Source organism: Phalacrocorax aristotelis, chromosome 9 (assembly GCF_949628215.1).
Source record: "Phalacrocorax aristotelis chromosome 9, bGulAri2.1, whole genome shotgun sequence".
In the NCBI taxonomy this organism is placed as follows: Eukaryota; Metazoa; Chordata; class Aves; order Suliformes; family Phalacrocoracidae; genus Phalacrocorax; species Phalacrocorax aristotelis.
In genome coordinates, this window is record NC_134284.1 from 26753071 (window position 1) to 26770590 (window position 17520).

Consider the following 17520-nt stretch of genomic DNA (forward strand, 5'->3'; position numbering starts at 1 on the left):
CCCTCTGCTTCCTTCCCACTGGTTGCCATCTTCAGCAAATTCCCTGCCACATCCTCACTGCTAGCCTTCTCCTCCACTGCCTCTTTCCCACGAGCCACAGCCTCTAGCAATTTGCCTGCCATGGTTTTCAGTTTCCCTCTCCTCTTTGTCTCCTGCGTCTTTCTCTCCTCATGCGCAGCCTTAGGCAGCATCCTTGCATTTTCCCCAGCCGTTTTCTCCCACTTGCTGCCTTTTCCTGTGAAGTCTCCCCAGGAATACTTTGTCTTCCTCATGATCCCAGGAGGTCCAGATGCTTTCTGTCCAACTGGGAATGCTATCAGAAAAAGCTGTTAGAAACACTCCTCTGCAAGGTGATCTTACAGTATGTCTCTCAGAGAGGACATTTCTCCCCAGACTAATTTTTTTCTGTGAGGCTACAGGCTTCAGCTGCCTTCAAAGTAGTCTAACCTGGTTCCTACCCATGCTGAGCGAGGACATTTTTATAGGCTGCCAGCCCTCTTATGTAATCTCTCTCTCTTCTAGGAAAATAATGTCAAAACCTCATACACAATCTAACCACAAGCAGTGGGGGAAAGCCAGCGGGATTTTTGGCATTTTCTAAATGACTAAAACATCCCTGTGCTCTGCCAGTTATTTAGATGACAAACCTATCAGTCTAAGGGAGTTGATTATTAATAGTTTCTATGAAGCACACATCACTTTTCACCCAACCTATTCACGCTGGCTGCACCTGAGTTATTCTTTGGCAAGGAGATCACACCTGGATTTGGAGCCAAATTTTTCCCCAACAAGCCTTGTGTTAGCCAAGAGGGAAGTAAAGTCTTGGAGAATGGGCATTGGTTTTCCTGTTTTAGCAGTACCTTTCAGAGGAGATAAGAGCCATCTCAGCCTTCTGGATTGTGCAATTTTCCAGCAACTATATAACTATTAGATATTATTTTATATCTATATACACACACATATATAAAAATGGCATAACATTGCAGCAATCCACCATAACCGTGTGTGTGCATGTGTGTGTCCATATGTGTATGCGCACTCATAGGTCTATTCACCAGCCAACGTCCGCAGTGAAGAGAAAAGAGATGTACGCCCGCTCAGAGCAAGGACCACATCGGCGACTCTCAGGCTGCTAAAGGTTCTGACCATATACCTCAGAACAAATTCCTACACAGAAAGTATCATCTAACTCCAGGAGCTCATGTTTAAAATAGATTTTTAGAAAGTTCCTGCACTGCTGTGGGAAAGGCACTACACTTGGAGATAAGCTGAAATGCTGTCCTTACCACACTTTCTTTGCTAGATAGTTACAGACTGGTTTTTATTTCTCCATTCCATTATTATAAAAATGAAAACAAGAACTTGAGGATTTTCATCTTCTGATGACAGAGTCTTGTACTAGCCATTACAAGCAGCACTGCTTCAAAACCATATGCTATTCAAGAATGATTTTGGGGGATATGAATTTAAGGGGCAATTTTTCCACACAGCATCTAGACTATTCCAAATATTTGCATTCGTCCTTCTGAGCTTAACACCTGCAGGTTCTTCCAAGATTTTCTACATTTTTGTGACAGTAAAATTCCACTAGTTTCCTACTTGGAAACCAAGTAAATGTTACGTTGTTCTGGCTCTTTTACTCAGTAATTAATTCCACAGCATGTTATCATGGAGATGTTTGATTCATTAGTAACGATAGGGAGAAGGAAATAAATACATTTCATTTGGAAGGACAAACAGAAATTCCAGCAGTGGTCATACGTTTGAGCTGCTGCCAGTAGGAAATACTGAGGTTGCAAAATGCAATGTTTTCCCAGGTTGCGAAAAAAGTTGAAAACTGAGAGACTTCATGTACATTCCATTTTGACCTTAATTTTTAATTGGCTAAAGTTAAAATGTTTCCTTTGGAATATTATAGCTGCGCTATATATGAATACAAGATGGAGTGAGAGGGTTAGTACTGGAGAGATGCATTCCAGGCATGCTGAAACCCTTCAGCAATATTTTCCCATGAAAATTCCAACACAATGTGTTTATGTTTCACTTCATCAGCATTTTCCCAACAAACCCGGCTCTAACAAAAATAATTTCCCCAGACTTCTCTGTGGAAGGAAATTGGATGTCAAAGTGCCAGTCCTGCAGGCAAGATTCTCTGCAGTATACAGATTTTGAACACAGTAAAATTGCAGATCGTGCCCTAAACTGGGGCAACATGATGTATGGGAATTGCTGTGTTTTCCCAGAAAGCTTCTTTCAAGGGAATACAATATGAGCCTGTCGAAAGCAGGGAGTTACTGAGCAAAGATGGATAGACTTTCTGAAGCTAGGGCCATCTCTTGCTCCATGGTCCACTTGATCCACTCAATCAAAGCCATGGTAGACACTCCCCAAGATGACAGTGCCCTCAGGGCTCACCCCATCTGAGCACGGCAGCATCAACAACCCAGATGTCATCTGTTCCACCTTTATTTGGTTCACAAACCAGGGTCAGTGTGTGTGTACACGCAGAGCAGGCAGTTGCCTGGCGGAGCAGGCAGCTACGAGCACCCTACCAAGGGACAGCAAGTTGGGGATTACCTTGCTGGCTGTGGGTGCCAAGCCCATCACCAGCATGAGGTGATGCCTCATCCCTCCTGCTGCAGTGAGAGCACCAATCCATCATCACCCACTTGCATACCTCTGCCCACAACTACTTTCCAAAGGCAAGGGTTGAAGGATGTCATCACTGAGGGGGAATGCACTGTACCAAGAGGACATGCCACAAAGAAGCTGCCAAAACGCCACCACCAGCCTGCTTTTCTGGGTCTATGTGCCTTAACAGCACATGCAGGGTTCACAAGTCTCTCCGCACTGTCTCTAATGCTATTTTACTGCTCAGGCTAAAGTTCTGCTCCTAAGACATGGGAATGATTTGAATCTCTAGGAACATCATCTACCGCAGCGCTTCCATTAATGGTTTTATGCCTAGACAAGCAAAGTCCCCAGGGAAGCTACACTTTTACAGCAGAGAAGCTGAAAAGTGTCAAGATCAAACTAGAAAAAAGGTCTTTCACCAAGTGTTAACATAATGCAAAGGGACTGTTTGCTGCCCAAAACCATTGTTTGGGACAGGGGAATCAGGGCACTGCTACATTACACCTGCGCCTTCTGTGGGCTCCTGAGGTGCCCACTCAAGGGGAGTCCTTCCAAGTAGAAAGAAAGGCAATAGGAAACCACAAGGACACAGCACTGTAACAAGCACAGTTCTGCTTCTGAACAATCTCCTTTGTCAGGTGTACCAAATGACCTTCTTCTTCCTCAAAAGCCACTTTTTGGAAGCCCGCCCCCACCCCCTCCTTCTTCCTGGTGTTTCAATGGCTCTATTTATCCACAGTGTGACGTTCTCTAGGGGGGGTCATTCTCCTTCCTGCCCTGACCCTTGCTATGCTCACTGTGAAAGAGGAGCAATTTGTCTTCTGGGAACATCCCCAGTGTTCAGGAGTTTCCCCTGTTGCCTGGAGCTCCTGGAAAAGCCCGCAGCCTCCCCACATCACTGAGACTCTGTCTTTCTGTCTTGGAAAAACTGTAACACCTTTGTCTTTGGGATCTTTCACTAAAGAAGTGAATATCTTGGATAAACGTTTATATTGTTTCTCTGTTGACCTAACCCTTTGTCTTGCTGCTTCCCCTTTCTTTTGCCTATACAGATAAAATCTCTTCATAATAAGTGGATTGTGTGCCTGACCTGAACAATAGCTGTTTGGTCTGGATGCTAATCGGATGAAGTCAGACTATCAGCACTTCAAATGAAATGACTTTGCAAGAGTCCAATTACATTAATATTCCAATTCCAGCAATGCAGTGATGCCCCTGCTTGCTTTGCAGGGGCTCCACATGAGCAGTCAGGCATATACAATGGAAACTTTGTGCTCAGCAGCATCTGTTATACGAAATACACTTGAGTCCTAACAGGCAGGCTGGATCTGCAGTATCTGGAGAGACATCTGAATTTTCTTCACCTCCTTCTTTGTTTCCAGAACATGCTAGTCCTCTCCAGCACTTTGAATCAAAGGCATGAAAGACGACAGAGGAGAATATTAATTATGGTGATAAAACATGCAGAGTAGGGCACAGAAACATGGTGGTTCCCTAGGATATAAATCCATGCAAAAGCACTTTGTGAAGCTATGCTGTTGTCTGACAATGTGTTCCTCCACCCACATGCACACCTTTGATTTCATCAGGAATCAAAGAACAGCCAATCTGTATGACAAGCAAGGTAGGCTTCAGTGAGAGAGAAAACAAACAAACAAACAAACAAAATAAAAATACCTTTCCCTCCAGTTTGACATTGCAGTTGACATTGCCATAATGGTCATATGCATGAGGTGACTTTGTTAATTGTGCATAATTAGCTGTTTATCATTCTGTGGAAAGCACATATTTATTCCTATTTCTAAGGATAACCTTATTTCCTAAAGAAATGAGACAATGCAGCCACAGGTTGTGTGCATCCGTGTGTTCATCTGATCCCCTGCCCTAATGCACTTGAGTGGGTTTTAAGTCATTTTTAACCAATTTTAAAGCTAGTTTTAACCAAACTGCCAGAGGGTGGCTGGCACAAAATAGTACATCTTTACACACTTCATGGAAATACATGGCTGAGGAGAGAGGATGGACTTTCATTGCTCCTGCTGAGGAACAAAACATGGTATGAACTCAGCCTTTATTAGACATCAGAGACTCCACCTGGCAGCTCACTCTGAAGGTACACGGACATGGTTTCCTTGACAATGTTGCTCACCAAATCCCCTCTTTACTTTCCAGCTAACCCATGTGCATGCAAGAGTAAATAAAGCAGCACAAATATTTAATACAAGCCACCTTTCCCATAGCAATAGCTGAAACAAAGCTGCTTCCCCACAGTGCCTCCTCACCCCAGGCTGCACCCCCTCGCCTCCCAGAGATCTGTGTTACCCTAAACAGGCCAAAGAGCTGCAAGTCTGGAGCTAATTTGGAGCTGCCACTGCTGCCCAACAGCTACAGTCAGAGCAAAAGGGAAAGAAGGACATTTCTTCCTTTCCCTTACTGAGCACATTTGCTTAAGTAGCTCTTCTCCACTCAGCCACTGATTTTCTGATTTTCATCCCATTTTGCAGAAGTTAATCTGAGACTTCTGTCCTGCTCTGGATTTGTCTGAAACTGGAGGAATTCAGTTTATGAGGAGGTGACAGACAGATGGATTGACAGACAGGCTACACAGTCCCAGCAATTTCAGAAACCACACTAAAGTCCTAAGAACAAGTTCCCCGAAGAACTGAATGTTGCCCCTTCCCCCGTGCTGAAGACTGAAACATTGGACTTGATGAACAATTTGCGTTGCCTCCGTTTTCCTCCTGATCGTGAGGACCCCATTCCAAACTGACCTCAATTTTCACTTAATTAGTAACCTACTTTGCCATTCCTTTGGAACATTTTTAGCTAATACCCAGGGATTTTGCCTAATTCTGGTTTGGTTTTTTTTTTCAGAATGAAACAAGCATTGCTTTAAGGAAGATGTTACCCTTTTGACAACAATAGTAGTAATAAATAAATAAATAAATAAATCACACAACCCCCAAAATTTTAAAGATGAACTGTAGAAAGCCAAGCAATAGGGATGTCTGAAGTGATCATAAAAATCCCTGCATTAAGAATATCCTATCCACATAGTAAAAGAAGAATAAAGCAATACTTCCTGAAGCAGCAGCTTAGTCTTCAGCAAAGAAACCGAGACCAAGCTGGGAATTCCCATTCCCTGATTTTGCCCCAAAGGCCTCCAGCAAGGACTGAGGATATTGTAGTAATTGCAGCTTCCTTCTGTTTTCCTTCAGCTGTAGTATCCCAGAAGTACTTTTTCACACCTTATCTCCTATTACTCAGGGTCCACCCTTCTTACTTCAGCACTCAGAAAGCCCAAGTCCTGAACAGCAGCTGAGGGAAGTGTTTCTGCCACAGAAACCACAGCAGTGCTACAGGCTGTCAGTCTGGACATATCCCTAGAAAAGCAGCAACCCATCAGCTTGGTTTCTAATCCTAAGAGCTATCTGAAGTTATTGAAGGAAAGCTCCAGGGTCAGGTCTGCCAGAGGAAAACTACAACTTAAATGCTGCTTGCTATCCTGGAATGGAAAGAGCTTTTTAAAAAATAAACTATCGATATTGTTTGCTAGTGTGGTAAAGAATGTGTTACCTCAGCCACCACCATGTCTCTTTACAAGATGATCTATGATTTTATCCAGAGGGTTGTGGGTTTTTTTGAAAGCTTGTATTATGAATATTCCATCTCCATTTGGACAGACAAGCCTAAAATGATTTTATTTGAGTCTTTTAATTTGGTTTAGATTGACAGGATTCATCTGTGCATTTTTTCACATATCCTTTCCAGCAGGAAAAACTTTAGATACAACTTCACAAGAAACTTCCTACACACATCTGTACCCATAGCACTACATAGAGCAGCATATGCAGAGATCATAGAATCATAAAATCATAGAATAGTTTGGGTTGGAAGGGACCTTTAAAGGTCATCGTGTCCAACCCCCCTGCAGTCAGCAGGGACACCTTCAACTAGATCAGGTTGCTCAGAGCCCCGTCCAACCTGATCTTGAATGTTTCCAGGGATGGGGCATCTACCACCTCTCCGGGCAACTGGTTCCAGTGCTTCACTACTCTCATTGGAAAAAATCTTTTCCTTACATCTAGTTGAAACCTACCCTCTTTTAGTTTAAAACCATTACATCTTGTCCTATCGCAACAAGCCCTGCTAAAAAGTTTGTCCCCATCTTTCTTATAAGCCCCCTTTAAGTACTGAAAGGCTGCTCTAAGGTCTCTCCAGAGCCTTCTCTTCCCCACGCTGAAAAAACCCGACTTTCTCAGCCTTTCCTCATAGGAGAGGTGCCCCAGCCCTTGGATCATTTTTGTGGCCCTCCTCTGGACCTGCTCCAACAGATCCATGTCTTTCATGTGCTGAGGGCTCCAGAGCTGGACGCAGCACTCCAGGTGGGGATTTGGGACTGAAAATTCACATTAAGTAATTGGCATGTTTTTCCTGCTGCCACAAGAGGCCAGTGATTGTGTAATTTCCAGTCTCTCGTGTTTCACCCCCACCGTACTGACATGGCTCCACAGGCACATCTGCCAGACACCATCTACCATCCGGAGGCTAAAATTCATAACTACAGATTGGCTTCCAGGACATCCCCAGATCTCTCAGACAGGAGCTGGACACATTTAAATATTAACGTAAGATCAAAACTCAATCATTTCTCCACTCAACATTCACATCAGGTATCTCTGGCTAAAAATTAAGGCAGGAATGTCCCACGCACCTGCACTGCCAAAGGAGTTGTTAAATGGGATGGGGTATATTAACAACACAGCTCAGGGCCCTTATCCTCATTGCTGAACACTCTGACACAGCAGACATGTTATTTAGGAGAGGAGGTGAGAGAAGAGAGATCATTTTTCATATAGACACTGAAATAAATCACGTTTTCAGAAATGCTCAGCACCTAGCATCTCCCATTGTCACTGCTGGACCGCTTGAGTTAAGACCTCCATTCCCACCCCACTGCAAGTGGGGAGCTGGTTTAGCCACTAGCCCTGGTAAAGCTCAGGATATCCAAGAAGATGTCATGTCACACTGTAAAAAGGTCAGTGTTAGAAGATTTTTGCAATCTCTAAACATCGGAGCTAGCTAGCTACAGTGAGGGGTTTGCTACAGCAGGAGGAACCCAAAAGAGTCCCAGGAGAGAGCTAATCATCCTCTGAAACTGTTTCAGAAAAATACCCTGGGGAGGAACTCTGCATGAGCTCGAACAGAAGCATTAAATTTTTATCAGCATGAGTTCAGGGTGAATAAAGCAGGCCTCCCAAATACATGGTGATAAAACATTTACACTGCACCACTCTGTTTTCTTCCAAAACCATAAAAGCATTTAGAGGAGACGTGGCACTAGAAGATTCAGCACTGCTACATGATGTGGAAGCTCCCTGAGAGTCTTCAGTATTTTCTGACCCCTTCCTCTCTTCTATGAATGAAAGAAACACCAACAAAGCAATAAGTGGGCAAAACATGGTGGCAGAGGCAGGGCATCAGATACAGATAAAGGAAAGGGAAGAGTATTTGTAATGTATTCATGTGCTGCCAGTATCAGGATGTATCTCATCTTTCCGTTGCTTCCCACTTCTCAGCAAAGAGTAGGAAGCTCTATATAAGGATTCAGAGACACTAACCCAGCTCCTGAGAGCTGCACAGCACCGACTGCCAGCACATTGGCAGTGTTCCTCTGCCACCTTCATCGCAATCACTCTGCCAGCGTTAATCATTCACAGCAAGTTTTTCCCTGCAAAGGAGAAAGATGTGGTCCTTGAGGAACCAAAATGAGGTAATTTGTGAAGATATTTCCAAATTATCAGGCAAATTAAAAAAGGAACCACTATTTTTTCCCATCCTGAACAAGCATGTTATCTGTCCTTTTATGACCTTAGGTCTCCAGCATGTTATTTACTGGCTGTCAAGAGCCGAGACTCTTGAAACTCAATTAATAAAAAAGCATTAAAGCCACATTCCAATGAAGGATTTAAGTAAGAGACTATTTCCTTTAGTTTCAAAGAGAATATTCAGCATCTTAGCTGTACACATCTGTTTAGTGAGCAGTAAATAGTGGTGTGGAGTGGCGTTTGTATGCTCCATGACTACACGACAGCAAGTGCCTTGGAGTCAATAACATCTGAAAACACACAAACTGCAAACTGATTTAATATAACTGATCTTGACATGGCACAGAATCATTGGATTTTAAGGCAACTTCCTTGGAGATTGTTTGTTTGAATGAATGGTTTTAAATGGTATTTTCTGCACAAGGTTTTAATGGGGAGCTTCCAAGCGCAAGAATGGTTACATGTTCACTGAGGTCTCCTTGGCTGTTACAACAGTCTTCACAGTTAAATATACCTTAGGAATATTTAGGCAAAATGGGTAAAATGGCAGCAAAACATAAGCTTTTATGCTCTAAACCTGTTTTACATCAGGAAAAAGAAGACTGTACTGTTTTTGTTGATGAGGATAAGAAGATGAACTGGGGACTCCCTAGCCCTGATTCCTACTAACCTTACCCTGCGTAACAATTTAGGTCTACACAAATGGAAAGCCAAAGAGCTTTTAAATATTTTCTGGATTAAAATGGCTATGGATCCCACTTTGCACAAGTGGGACCCGAGTCCTTCATATCTGCAGTTGCCTTCCCCCACCCTTTGCATGTGTAAATACAACTGAGAAAAAGCATATTAACATTTTCCTTCCTCTTGCTTCCCAGTCTCAGGGGGCTGTCACACGCAGTAGTCTTACATAAAATATATAACACAACAGATATGTCGTGGTACAACTAGTTCCAAGAAGAAGCAGATGTACCTTGTGATATTAATTTATGCCAACATTTTTGAAGGGAAGAGATGGAGAGAGATATTGATATGTATGGCAGGTACTAACTGATATTTTAAACCTTTGGCATTACCATATGTGCCTGGAAATAACTGCCAGTGCTATTAGTTGCTGTCATTGAGGACAGCATGTAAATGACTATCTAATCTGCATAGACAATTAAATAATTAGATGCCATATGTAAGAACTGTTATTTATAGGTGCAGAATCAGCAAAAAAATTTAGGCCTCATCTTCGAAACATATCATCTCACAAATCAGATCCTCTTGAACGTAGGTACAGACCTTCATTACCGAGTGCCCCATCTTGGGTTAAAAAAAAAAAAAATCACAATTAATATTTCATATTATTGATTTTCCCCTGTGATGCACTGAATCAGTAATGCCTGCATCCAGCCTGCTGGCAGGAAGCTATAGCTGTCATCCACAAAATGCCTGTCAACTTTCAGAGCTCATTATGAGCAAAACAAGCCAGAAAAAAAACCCCATCCTGCTGAAGGCCCATCCACTGCGTTCACTGAAGTCTTGATCTATTCTTACGAACAGCTGACCTAGATTCTCTGCCTGAATGAGAGCATTTCCCAGCATCGAGGCTGTTCAGGGAGTCAGAAATTCATATATCACTTATCATGAAAGAGGGGGGAGAAAAAGAAAGAGGCTATAATCTTAAGGGAAAGAGATGACATCCGTTAGTTATAAAAAAGCAATTTCCATATCTGCACGAAGCACTCCCCAACACGCTTCTGCTCTCATTTCAGAGTCTGGAAAGGACTGCAGCCCTCATTTCAGCACAGGCGGTGGACCAGGCAGCCACGGCTCCATGGAGAGGCTGAGATGGGCCAAAGCCGTGAAGGGCATGACCGCACAGCAGGGTGGCAAGCTGGCCACTCCAGAGCCACCTGCGGCTTTCCGGCATCCCAGAGACAGCTCCTGATCCTGGGCTGCCAGCAGTGAAGCTGTGCTGGATCAAGGACTGCTGGTTCACATCCTGCCAAAAGGAAATAAACCAGTGAGGTCTGCTGAACCCTACACTGCCAGGTCATGATGGGATGCAGCTGCAGACACAGCGCGCATCCATCACTTCTGGGAAGCTGAGGAGGCCTTGTTGAGGCAATGCCATGTCCTACTGATGAACCACATAGGTTCTCCATCTGCCAGTTCTTCAAGAGGTGGGAAGCGCATCCTGTGGCACTCAATAACGTAATGATGATGGTATGTGGCTCAGAGGGACAGAAAGGCTGGTCAGCCCTGGAGTAAGAACCTCTGAGACCTTTGCTTCCTGCCTCTGTTCCTGATCCATTTTGTCTACAATCACATTCCGCATCTGCCCAAGATCCTACTGGATTCCTCCATCAGCTGGGACCAGTAACCCTTCATATTAACCAATGATACTCATGAGACTGGTGTTCAGGGGACCTTAAGGATGTCCATCACTGTGAGGGATGCCAGTATGATGCCAGCCCTGATGGCTACTGTAACTGCTGCAACTGACGCTGAGCTGCCCACAGGGAGCAGGTCCAGGCCAGCACCCAAGCAGTATCTCTCCAGGTTGGATGAGAAGGAGCTGGCAGGCTAGTGCAGGACACTCTTAGGCCCACCAAGATACAGCTCCCACCCCAGGACTATGCTGTAGTGCTGGGTGCAGGAACAAGGACAAGAGCGCAGACCGAGTCCCTGGGGTGGGCAAGAGATGAGCAGTCAAGGGAGGTTTCCTTTGATACCAAAATGTTTTGATCGCCTCACAGACGGAGACTGGAAGCTAAATTCACATACATAAATTCAGGTCCTCTGATCACAGATATATTCTGCTCTTTCTCCAGACATGTACATCCTGGACTGAGTCTACAAAAGAGGACTTCTGCTCATGCAGACCCTTGCTGACTGCACCACACAGGTGTAATCCACACATCCAGCCCACACTGAAGGCAAGCAACTGCTGTGGGCCATGCTGCCAGCAAGCATCCCCCTTCCCCTCTTCCCTGAAGCCTCCAGAGGGGCCACCGAGAGGAGAAAATAATATCTAATTAACCACCTCTTAATTCAGATCTTGTTCAGCAAATGCAAATACTGCAACAGGCAATTGGGGTTTCCTCACCAACTTATTTTTTTTATGTGGGCAACATGCAAACTAGGTCAGTATTATTCCTACCAAAACACTCACTATGGGTGTTATTTTTAGAAAATCATGTGGTTGTCTGACTTTTATTTATAAGAGCACAGAAACAGCCACTGTATATTTTCCTGTCTGTCTTGTTTAGGGTGGTTTGGTTTTTTCAGTTCTTAGGGTGGGTTACTGAGATCTCAGGCCTCTTTTTAAAAGGCAAAGTCAGACTCAATCAAGACACCTTGCAGGTCACATGCCTTGGTGGTCAGCGAAGCAAAGCACATGCAGTGGTAAGCAAACCAAACCAGACAAGAGCATGGAGAGGCTATGAAAAGGCAAGGCAGTGATGCAGGCAATAAAGGGCAAGGATATGAAGCAGAAAAGGTGCCAGGGGGTTATGGGAGGTGGTGAATCAGGCAGGGTTTGAAGGATGATAGAAAACACTGCACTTAGATCTTCATAACTCCTGCAAAGGTAGACCCAAGATCTCAGCAGCTAGACAGCAATAGAAAAAAAAAGTCAGCAGGAGAGCCAAGTTCAGCAACAGAAAACTTGACCAGTGGTTCAAGTTTATTTTCTGAGACCTCTTCTTACCTCCTTGGTACATACAAATCAACTCAAAGCAACAAAATCCTGTACCAGCTTTTCATTCAGCAAGTTAGTGGCCACAGCCCCAGTTGAGATCCATCAGACAACCAAGACAGGGTGGATCCCCTCAAGGGGGAGAGGACCCCTATGGTTGGGACCTAAGAGGGACCATCTGTGTCCACAGCTCTACCTGCCTGATTTTCATCTGGCCTCTTTGGGCAACTCAGAGTCTTTGCCCAGTGCATGAGTTAACAGGCAATTCAAGTTCTGGGGATGTGAATCCTTTTACTAACCCTGCATGGCCAGTGTGAAGAGGTCTACCTCTCTGCTGATAATCCAGACTGCTTTTATAACCAGAAAAAAAGGTACGGGCATAGGCAGTGCCCTTCTTCTCAAGCAAATGTAGACATCTAAAACAGGCCAGTCAAGCAGCATACCAGCACTGCCTAATTCTCTCCATCAACAATAAAAGAAATTCAGAATGAATAGCACAGACGTCAATGTAGGCATTTCAGAGCAGAACCATAGCCTAAACTTCCAGAAATTACCCATCACAAAAAGTGTCATAAACTAGTCACCAACCCCACAGGTCTTCTGAGTTCCCACTCACATGACAAAATTCAGATGTATACGGTCTGTGTGGGCACATCAGTTGCATGGCTGATGAATCGCATGGCTGATGAATCCCATGTCTTTATGGGCTGCATAACAGGCAATGGCCCAAGAAGAAGTTGCTTACTGGGGCAAGTCATCTTGGCAAGAGGGGAGCCCTGCTTGGGAATCCTGCTTGCCCACCTCCCCAGGACACCACCACTAGCCAGGGCTTCTGCATGGCTGGGAGACACTGCTGGCTCTTGGCTTCAAAACTGCGCAAGCAATATCAGCTTTTGCTGCTGACAGGATGAAAGCATGGGGCCAGGCTGCTCCTGTCCCAGGGGAAAGGAAAGGGGTTGAGCTGGCTGGGAGAGCACGGTGCTTGCTGACACCTTTTCTGTCTGTGCCTCTGCCCAGGAACTGCCACCCCAGGAACGAGGGCCCTTCTGGGGTCCCAGTTGCTTCTTCGGCAATCCATCAACATACTGCATACACTCAAATTCAGAAAAGCTGTTTTCATCTGTCCTTTCTAATTGATCTCAAGCCCTGAAAGTCCCACCCCAGGTGGCCCGCCTCCCTGAGCTAACTGTTGGTACCATCTAGTTGACTCCCCCCAAAAGGAAACAAGAACTTCAAAAGAAACAACATAGGCAGAGACAAAGACGACTGGATCAGATCCAACTCAACTTCCAACTACAAATAACATTTCTTGCTCCAGCAAAGACCACACTGTCACAGAGCATAAGGTATGCACTGTAGATAACGCTACACAAGCTACGTCCTCCATGCAGGGCAGGCAACTGTAGATTTTCCTGCAAACAGAAACGACAAAAATGAATGGGGGAAAAAGGCAGGCATCTGGCTAGGCCATCTTACAGCTTGGAAACTCAGCTCTGTGTTTCAGGAGTGGTGACTGAAAATCACACGCAGGGATGCTCAGGGTTGTTTTAAGAGCATGGGACATGTCCTGCAAACATGCTGGAATGGCCTAGGTGATACAGGCTGGCTGGAAGATTAGCCATGCATCACTGTGTCGTTATCTAATGCTGCTCTGCCACATGACTTTAACATTACTCCCAGGAAACCCAGTGGTTTTGGATAAAAGTCACGAAGATAGCTTCTTATACCCCCAAATTTCCATATTTTTTTTCCATCCCTCACGTAAGACTTGCACATGGGTCACTTCTGCTACCTATCACCTGCAACATATGGCATGTGATGTTGCACTGGATTTTCTGTAACTATACTTTTTTGGGATCAATTCATACAAAAATAAAATGTACTTTATCAGTCACTAACACATGCATTCTCTATCTTGTTAAAACCAGCAAACTAATACTGCCTTGAAAAAGAACCAAAGGCAGCAATTATTCACTGCACTCATTAGCAGCAAAAACTGCTTTCCAGCCATTTCACTTACCCTCCTGAAATTACGCAGTTAGTTGTTGGTGCCAGATTCCCATTTATCTCAGCAGCCTTTTGTAACAACAACAAACAATAGCTTCTTCTTTGTTTATCAGGCTTCCCATAAGCGGAAGAACTCATGTTACAAAGAAAGGACCACATAATCTTGCCTTACTACCTCAAGCTACATGGGACTTTCACAAGTGCCTTAGAATTTTCAGTATACACAACACCTAGGAGAGTTATGAGCAGCCCAAGGAAAACAGTCTGATCTCAGTAACAGAAGTACTAATGAGTGCAGGACAATAGGCACAGGTGGGCAGGCAAACAAAAAGCAGGAGAAGTGTAATAGGAGCCAGATTATCAGCTGTCCTGTAACAAGAGAGCTGGTCCAGGCCTGCTCTGTCACCCACCAGCACCGTGCACTGTGTCACTGAAGTTGGTGGAGCCACCCCAGAAGCTGAAGCTGTTGCAGAGGTAAGAAATGCAACTCCTCTGTTTCTGTTGACGAGAAAGCAGGAGTCCTCTCCTCTAAACTGAAGTGATGTTGCCTTCACTGATACATTTCCTCACAGGCAACGTGCACACGTCAGTCCAGTGCAAAGCTTTTGTGAGAGCAGATTCAGGGTCACATCAGCCTGGCATACGCAAAACAGTCCTGAATTCCCTCTTTCTTTAAACATCCTTTCTTTGTGGTTTCTTTACAAGCATGAAATTAAGACTTTGTATCTTTTTCAAGGCGGCTAATGTTTTATTTAAGATGGCCTGCTAGCACCATGAATTTTACATGACAGAAGCTCAATCCTACAACATCCTTAAACATCTTCTCATTACTCAGCAGGCCTCCGATCCTTCGGCCAGGAGATGTGGTACCTCCCACTAGGAGCTCTACCATGAGGGCTACGTCACGTTGTTTACAAGCATATCCCTTCTCCCTGCCCAACACCACTGAAACACAGCCTGCCCTGAAGCATCGCCTTAGCGACCTTCCTGGGAGACAGATCTGCTCCATCAGCTCCCCCTCCAAATGCTTCCCACAGAAATCCCCCACACGGGCTGTTTGCAGACACACATGAGCAGAGCAGGTCTAGCGGGCCATCCTATCTGCTGCAAGGCCTTTGGAGGTCACAGAAAAGCAAACACAGGCAAGGGCAATGCTAAGGGCATAGATACATAAGCAAAACAAGACAGGCTGCAGATCAGACATACCTTCCCACAATTTTGGGTCTAGTGCAGGTTTCTGTTGATGTCTGTGGAGCTACGCTTGGTAATAAGTGTTCAGAAAGGTCAGCTTTTACAGTAAACCAACCATATTCAACCCTCAATTAGCCATGGAAGATTAGCTGGGTTGGGGATGAACTGGACACTTCCTCCCCATAGCAACCATGGCTACACCACCATGCCACTGCACACGAAACACAGGGCACTCGAGCCTCTGGGCCATGCCCCACTTGGATCCCAGCAGGTTAAAGCTGTTCCCGCTTAGTACAGAAACCAGCAGGCTTGTTACAAGCCTTTCACAGGTAGAAGACCTGAACACGTTCTTATCCCCTAACTAATATATAGCCTGTACTAGCCAGGATCTGGTTTTATCTGGGTTACCCCATCCCACATTGTCTTCGATGGCTGAAAGCTGACCATATCTAAGTGAACCAGGCAATGCTAAAACAAGAACATGCTGCGTAGCCTGCAAAAGCTGTCCCAAGCGCTAGGCAGCTGGTGTGCTGACACTGTTGCCTATGTGCTGAGTAACGATGTCTCACTGTTTCTTTGTGCTCCCTTACCCATCTCTTTCCATCTGCTGTTCCTTGTCTTCCACTTGGATTGTACGCTGTTCAGTGCAGGGCGTTCTGTTAGCACCTAGGAGATAATCTGTGACAGGGCACCACAAAATCACTCTGATCAATTCACATGAGAAAATAGTGAATTGGAGTCGACGTTGTACAGGGATGTGTGTATGAATGGGTTAAGCATGGACGGAAAACGTGACTCAGAAGTGTTACTAACATTATGCTTTCTCATGTCCATAAAACTAAGTAAGAAATGGAAGAAATGGAGTGGGTAGAAAAAGACAGAAAGGCAAAGAGACAGCAGGCTGGCAGGCACGCAACTCTCAAATACAAATGCACTAAATTATGGGTACACAGATCACATGCTGAGAAGAGCTGAACATTTGCAACTCCTACACACAGAAATGATAATTTCTTCTTTTATAGCTATTAACTTTGCATGCATCTCCATTTTTGTTTTGCTTCATCTTTCACATACATAGACCAAGACTTGGATCTTATCTTCATGTATCCCAGTGACTTACTGGCATATCATGTGCACGCACAGCTACACCAACAGGTCAAGGAATCTCTTTTGCTGCCTTCTGTACGTGGTGATAGTGCAACTATGCTGGTCACCAGGACAACAGTCACAGCCTGTCAAACTGATAAGAAGTTGGTTGGCTGGGTTCATGCTCCGAGAGAGAGCAAGACTGAGGCAATAAATGTTATACACAGCAGTGAACTGCAAATGGCATTTGGTTTTTCCCCTTAGGGAGCTGGAATGAAAATGAACATGAGAGCAACGAAGAGGGTCTGAAGAGAATAGGCTTGCTGTTTAACTGCTCCACAGTTAATAGGAAATGGGAAAGATTCAAGTAAGACACAGGGTTGGAGCTCAGACTTGCAGCTTATCTCAGCCCTCCCAAGCAAAGGGAGCGGTTTTGAGCCCACAGAGTCCCAAATTTCCAAAAGCGATCAAAGCTACTGTCATGCCAACAGGTTCAGAGGTTGTCCCTTGCAGTCACCAAAGTAAGGGCTCCTGGCTGGACCTCTGGACCTGAACCCACCGCAGGAGGAGGAAGCTACTCCTTCCCACAAAACAGCCCCACCAAACAGCACCAAGCTAAATCCAGAGTCGGGGCATGCCATTCAGGAAAACTATTTTGCCAAACAGGCATTTGGTAGATACAGACATCAAGTTCTAAATCCAATCTTTAAATTGCAAATCCAATCATCTGGACATGAGTCAACAATGTGCGCTTGCAGCCCAGAAGGCCAACCATATCCTGGGGTGCATCAAAAGCAGTGTCGCCAGCAGGTTGATGAAGGTGATTCTGCCTTTCTAACCCACTCTGGTGAGATGCCACCTGGAGTGCTGCATTCAGCTCTGGAGCCCTCAGCGCATGAAAGACATGGACCTGTTGGAGTGGGCCCAGATGAGGGCCACAAAAATGATCCAAGGGCTGGGGCACCTCTCCTATGAGGAAAGGCTGAGAAAGTTGGGTTTTTTCAGCGTGGGGAAGAGAAGGCTCTGGAGAGACCTTAAGCAGCCTTTCAGTACTTAAAGTGCCTGGAAACTTTCAGGGTCAGGTTGGAC